The sequence below is a fragment of the Bombus vancouverensis genome, unplaced genomic scaffold (genome assembly GCF_051014615.1).
Source record: "Bombus vancouverensis nearcticus unplaced genomic scaffold, iyBomVanc1_principal scaffold0043, whole genome shotgun sequence".
Classification (NCBI taxonomy): Eukaryota; Metazoa; Arthropoda; class Insecta; order Hymenoptera; family Apidae; genus Bombus; species Bombus vancouverensis.
This window is the reverse complement of record NW_027468934.1, coordinates 294,390-300,913: the sequence shown is the minus strand read 5'-3', so window position 1 is coordinate 300,913 and position 6,524 is coordinate 294,390.

The window sequence follows — 6,524 nt, the reverse complement described above, 5'->3', positions numbered from 1 at the left end:
ATCAGAAGTGGGATCAGAACCGTTTAAAGTGCTACAAGAGCAAATGGTCCTTATGCGCGAGTTAATTCAGACGCTAGCGCACAAACCGGTGGAGCAAAGACCGAGTACGGAATCTAAGGATGCAACGTTACCACGTTTTGACCCCGAAGGCGCGGGCGCCGATCCATCCGCGTGGTGCTCTCATGCTGATCTGATTTTGAAAGACCACCCGATGCAAGATAGTGCGTTACTTTCCGCTCTAAATCGCGCCCTAAGGGGTTCTGCTGCGCATTGGCTTTCACAAATGGTGCGCGGTGGAAAGCTTACCTGGCCAACGTTTAAGGAACAATTTCTTTCGCGTTTTGGTGGCAGAGAGACGGCCGCTGCGGCGTTAATAAGGATATCCAGAGAACGACCGTCGGAGACTGAATCCCCGGGAGCGTACGGTAGTCGCCTCCGCTCCATGCTGCAGATGAAGTTGCAAGATCTAACGATGCCCGAAGTGATCAACGCCGTCGCCCTTTATATACTGAGTTCACAAGATCGACGCTTTCGGCGACTAACGCTCGCGAATAATATCAGGACGGAGGACCAATTTCATGATGAAATGAGGATTCTCCCTTACAACGATCAGCCGACATTTTCGCCAAGAAATTCACTAACGGAACCTGAAGCTAAACGAAGCAGGCTATCAGTTCCTCGGATTAAGTGCTACCGCTGTGGTGCTCACGGACATAGGAGAACGGAGTGTCGCCTGCGAACACAAACGGGGAAGGAGCAGGATATACGAAACCCGAAGGAAAAACGACCAGCCGCATCGTCGAAGGTGACCTGCTTCAAATGCCACGAGGAGAGACATATCGTGCCTAATTGCCCATCATCGCGGAAAAGAAACTACGATTCCATTGACGAACGCCGGATCGACTCCTGTGTAGTGGAAGCTCCGGCTGGTAGATTAAGCCATCTGGGTGAGTCGTATCCATTTTACTTTGATTCTGGGGCCGAGTGTTCGTTAATCAAAGAGTCCCTAGCCTCGAAATTTTCGGGTAAAAGAATAACCGACGTGGTAGTGATGCGGGGGATCGGGAATACTTGTATTAAGAGTACACTTCAGATTTTGTCCACTGTTTGTATTAACGGTCTTACATTGGAGATAGTTTTTCATGTCCTTGCTGACGATTACCTAAAATACGACATCATGATTGGTCGCGAGATTTTGAGCCAGGGATTCGACGTAAATATCACGCAAAATAGCCTCGTTATTTGTAAAACAAAGGTCGATAACGCTTGTGGTAAAGTCGCGGAAGATGCGGTCAACATTAACGAGGTTGACACTGATGCGATAGGTAACGATAAAGATCGATTAATCTCTGTTCTCGAAAAATTTAAAGAATCATTCATTACGGGTTTCCCGCGTACTCGCGTCAGTACGGGCCAGTTGGAAATACGGCTAATTGATCCCAACGTCACCGTGCAAAGAAGCCCTTACAGGCTTAGCGAGGAAGAGCGAAGAATACTACGCGAGAGAATAGACGAATTAATTAAAGCACAAATTGTAAAACCTAGTAATTCGCCGTTCGCGAGCCCTATGATACTCGTGAAGAAGAAGGACGGCTCAGACAGATTGTGTGTAGACTTTCGAGCGCTGAATAAAAATACGGTCGCGGATCGGTATCCCTTACCCCTTATTGCTGACCAAATCGCGAGATTGCAGAGTGCGAGATACTTCATTAGCCTGGACATGGCTAGCGGATTTCACCAGATTCCCATTCACCCTAACTCGACGGAATATACTGCGTTCGTTACCCCCGACGGTAAATACGAATACGTGACGATGCCGTTTGGGTTGAAAAATGCACCAGCCGTTTTCCAGAGAACCATTTTCAAGGCCTTAGGCGACCTCGCTTATTCGTATGTCGTTGTTTATTTGGACGACGTTCTAATAATCGCTGACTCAATAGATCAAGCTCTAGAAAGGTTGCACACTGTACTAAACACTCTCGTAAACGCCGGATTTTCTTTCAATTTCGCTAAATGTTCTTTTCTGAAGACATCGGTACTTTATTTGGGATATGTAATTCGTAACGGAGAAGTTCGTCCAAACCCGGGAAAAATACAAGCTTTGAATTCCTTACCTGCACCGTCGACCGTCACACAGCTTAGGCAATTTATAGGTTTGGCCTATTACTTCCGAAAATTTATTCCTAAATTTTCGCAAGTGATGAAACCCTTGTACGCACTCACTTCTAGTAACAAGCACATAACTTGGACGGACAGGCACGAAAAGATAAGACAACAGATAATTTCCGTTCTGACCGACGCGCCGGTGTTAATGATATTTGATCCCAATCGTCCCATAGAGCTACATACCGACGCTAGTTCGGAGGAGTATGGAGCTATTTTAATGCATAGAGTCGAAAAGGAAAACAGAGTCATCGAATATTATAGTAAAAGGACCAGTCCCGCGGAATCTAGGTATCATTCGTACGAACTGGAGACACTAGCAGTAGTAAGCGCCGTCAAGCATTTCCGACACTACTTACATGGACGGAAATTCTTAGTAGTTACCGACTGTAATTCTTTGAAGGCCTCCAGCAACAAAGTAAACTTAAACGACCGGGTTTATAGGTGGTGGGCTTATTTGCAAACATTCGATTTTGACATCATGTATCGAGAGGGTAAACGAATGGCCCACGTAGATTTCTTTTCGCGAAACCCCGTAGACTTGAATCGCCGTATGACAGACAAGGTCGCAGAGAAAGAGATTAATCTGGCCGAGATCTCCGAAGATTGGCTATTAGCGGAACAACGTCGCGATCCGCAAATCTCCGAAATCGTTAATAAATTACAGAACGAAGAGCTCGCGGAAGATATCGCGAATACCTACGAACTGCGATCCGGTACACTTTACCGTAAAATACAACGAAAGGGCAGAACCCTTTGCTTACCCATTGTTCCGAGAGGTTTTAGATGGTCCGTCATCAACCATGTGCATCAGCCAATTATGCACTTAGGATGGGATAAAACGCTCGAGAAGCTCTATGAGTATTATTGGTTCGAGGGAATGGCGAAGTATGTTCGCAAATTTGTCGAGAACTGCCATGCTTGTAGAGTTTCGAAGGCTAGTTCAGGTAAAATACAGGCTGAACTGCATCCTATACCTAAGACCGGCATACCGTGGCATACGGTGCACATGGACATAACGGGCAAGCTGAGTGGCAAGAATGACTCGAAAGAGTATGTCGTCATCTTGATCGATGCCTTTACGAAATTCGTGCACTTACATCACACACGCAAATTGGATTCGCTTAGCGTTATCAAGGCACTTAAGTCCGCCGTGTTTTTGTTCGGTAGTCCCTGTCGGATAATAGCAGATCAGGGTAGATGTTTCACGGGCCGGGAATTTCAAGAATTCTGTGCAAGCAAACAAATCAAAGTTCATTTGATCGCGACCGGTGCAAGTAGGGCCAATGGGCAGGTAGAACGTGTTATGAGCACGTTAAAAAATATGTTCACAACGGTGGAAACGACCGGGCGTTCATGGCAAGACGCGATCGGGGAGATGCAATTGGCTTTGAATTGGACCATCAACCGCGTAACCAAATCGAGTCCTTTAGAGTTATTGATTGGTAGAGCAGCAAGACCGTATGGCTTATTACTACCTGATAACATCGAGGAAAAAGAAATAGATATCTCCAGTGTAAGACAACAGGCAATAAAAGAGATGGAAACTAGTGCTAGGTATGACAAAGAGAGATTCGATAAAACCAAAGCTAAAGTAGTTAGGTTTAATCCCGGTGATTTGGTACTACGCCAAAATGAAGAAAGGAACCAGACAAAATTGGATCCAAAATTCAGGGGTCCGTTTGTGATATCGGAGGTCCTGGAAGGAGACCGATATACCTTGAAAACACTGGATGGGAAAAGGTCATACAAGTATAGTCATGACAGGTTAAGGAAAATGCCGGATAGTTGCATTCCTGCGGAGTTGGATGTCTGTTGTGATGACGAGAACAGTGACCATGGCGATGTGAGTACCCCGATCCCAGAGGATCGTAGAATTATATGAGCCCAGGTGCGGCCATGGAATGGAGTTCAGTGCGGTCAGGCACTGGAAGTAACGATGTCACGAAGCTGGGAGCCGGTTTAGTACCGACAGCGACAATGTCACGAGATTGGAGCTGGTCTAGTACCGACAGCGACAATGTCACGGATTTGGAGCTGGTCTAGTACCGACAGCGACGATGTCACGAAGCTGGAGCTGGTCTAGTACCGACAGTGACAATGTCACGAGGCTGGAGGCGGTCTACTGTTGACAGCGATCGTGTTACGAAGCTGTTTATGTAACGAACTTTGAGATTATGTGCGATTCGAAGGATGAGACCCATTTGGGTGTGAAATCGAGAATGGTCCGTCATGTCATTACGACCCGACTGAAAGCACGCAGAATGCAACTGGCACTTTGAATGCTAATCACAATGATACTGATCTTGTTTCCTTTTGTTTTGTTGACGAAGGCACACCCGAGGACGTGTGATAGTCAGGATGGCCGTGTCGGAGATGAAAGGAAAGCCGAAGCCTTTCCTTGGAAATTTTGGGAACATCCTCTAGTACCTTAGCCTAGATTTTATTATAGTTGTAATTGCTTAAGATTTGTAATAAGCGAGATTGGGTTCGAGGTGACAATCGGTCGCTGAACGTAGCCACGGTCACGGGATGGATGTTTTATCTAACGGAGGTCAGGAGTGGTTGTATGTGTTTTCCGAGAAATGTGGTTGTGGCGGCATGCCGCCTCGAGAGCGGGCCTAGCCACGTGTGATGTTGCCTCGGAGGTGCCGATGCAATGGGACATACATTGTATTAGTAATCAAAACTCCAGGCAGAAACTGCCTAGCAACGGCGTTTGGAACTTTCTCGATGCTTCCAACGAGTGTGCCTAGCAACGGCGTTTGGAACCTTCTCGATGCTTCCAAACGGGTATAGAAAACAAAATGCAATCGTACAGGGAGAAAAATCTCCACGAGGCTGGCATTCTTGCGATAGCCTTGGAGAGTGATACATCGAGCATTTTCGACGATCGCATTTGCGTCTAAGTTAGTTTCGCTTAGTAAGGAGTTATCCCGGTGACCGTGGATTCGTTTGAACTCAAACATTGCTAATAGTATTATTTAATTTAATTATTCGTAGATCGTATTATTCATTAGGCTTAGTGTTTGTTAGACTTATTATTAGTTGTACTTATTATTTGTTAAGCTTAGTGATAGACCTGTATATACGTGTAAATAAAATCTCGGCTTTGTGAAACGATGGCTAGTCCACATGAAGAGTCGTCGCGCGCCCAAAATTCGAATCGTGATGCGACATATATATATGTATATATATGTGTATATATATATATATATATATATATATATATATATGTAATACATATATATATATGTATATATATATATATATATATGTCGGGTTAACATTAGAATTTAAGGCGTGTAACGATTCTTCGTTTGAATTAGTCATCGTTTTATGAAACAGAGATTATATTTACGCGAATATACAAGATTTTACAAAATATTATGAGTATTGAGTTTAATGAATGATAAGATTAACAAATGATAAGTTTAACTAATGATTCCAAACGAATCCACGGTCAACGGGATAACTCTTTACTATGCGTAGAATAATTTAAACACAAAAAAAAATACGATTGCTGAGGCACTCGGTAAATTGCTCGATGTATCACTTTCCAAGGCGATCACACGAATGAATATCTGATGAAAATCTTTTTCGCTGTACGACTTCATTTTGTTCGTTATATGCTCGCTGGAGGCATCGAGAAGCTTCCAATCGCCGCTGCTAGGCAGACTCTGCCAAGAATTTGTTGTATACTCTTTGGAAGCATCGAGAAAGATCCAAACGTCGTTGCTAGGCAGCCTCTGTCTGGAGTCTGATTCCTAATACAACGTGTGTCCCATTATATCGACATCTCCAAAGTACAATTCTATGTGATTTCTAGGGAGAACAATACAACCGATCCACACCTTCGTCAGGCAAAACGTTTATCCCGTGACCGCGGCTACGCTCGGCGACCAGCTGCCACCTCGAACCCACCCTCGCCATCACATATATCGAACAATTACAAATGACAACAATTGCTTAATTACAGCTATGACAAAATCCAGGCTAAAGCACCAGAAGACTCTCGCAAAATTGCAAAGGGAAGGCTCCGGTTTTCCTTTCATCTCCGACACGTTCTTTTGTGATCCCGTTGGCCGCGGATTCGTTGTCGGGCCTGAGACCATCGTCACTAGTGTCGCGAGTGAAAATTGTCGTGATCAATTGTCAAGACTGTAATAACTCTATTATTGTAATAAACTACACCTGCGTGTACCGTACCAATGGCTAATTCCCGTGAAGATTCATTTGACGCCCACAACCCTACTCCCAGTGCTAATCCGACATACATATTAATATTTTTAAATATCTTTTTTTAATATTCAAAAATTTTTTAAATTTCCCTAATATTTTCAATATTATGCTCTAAATGT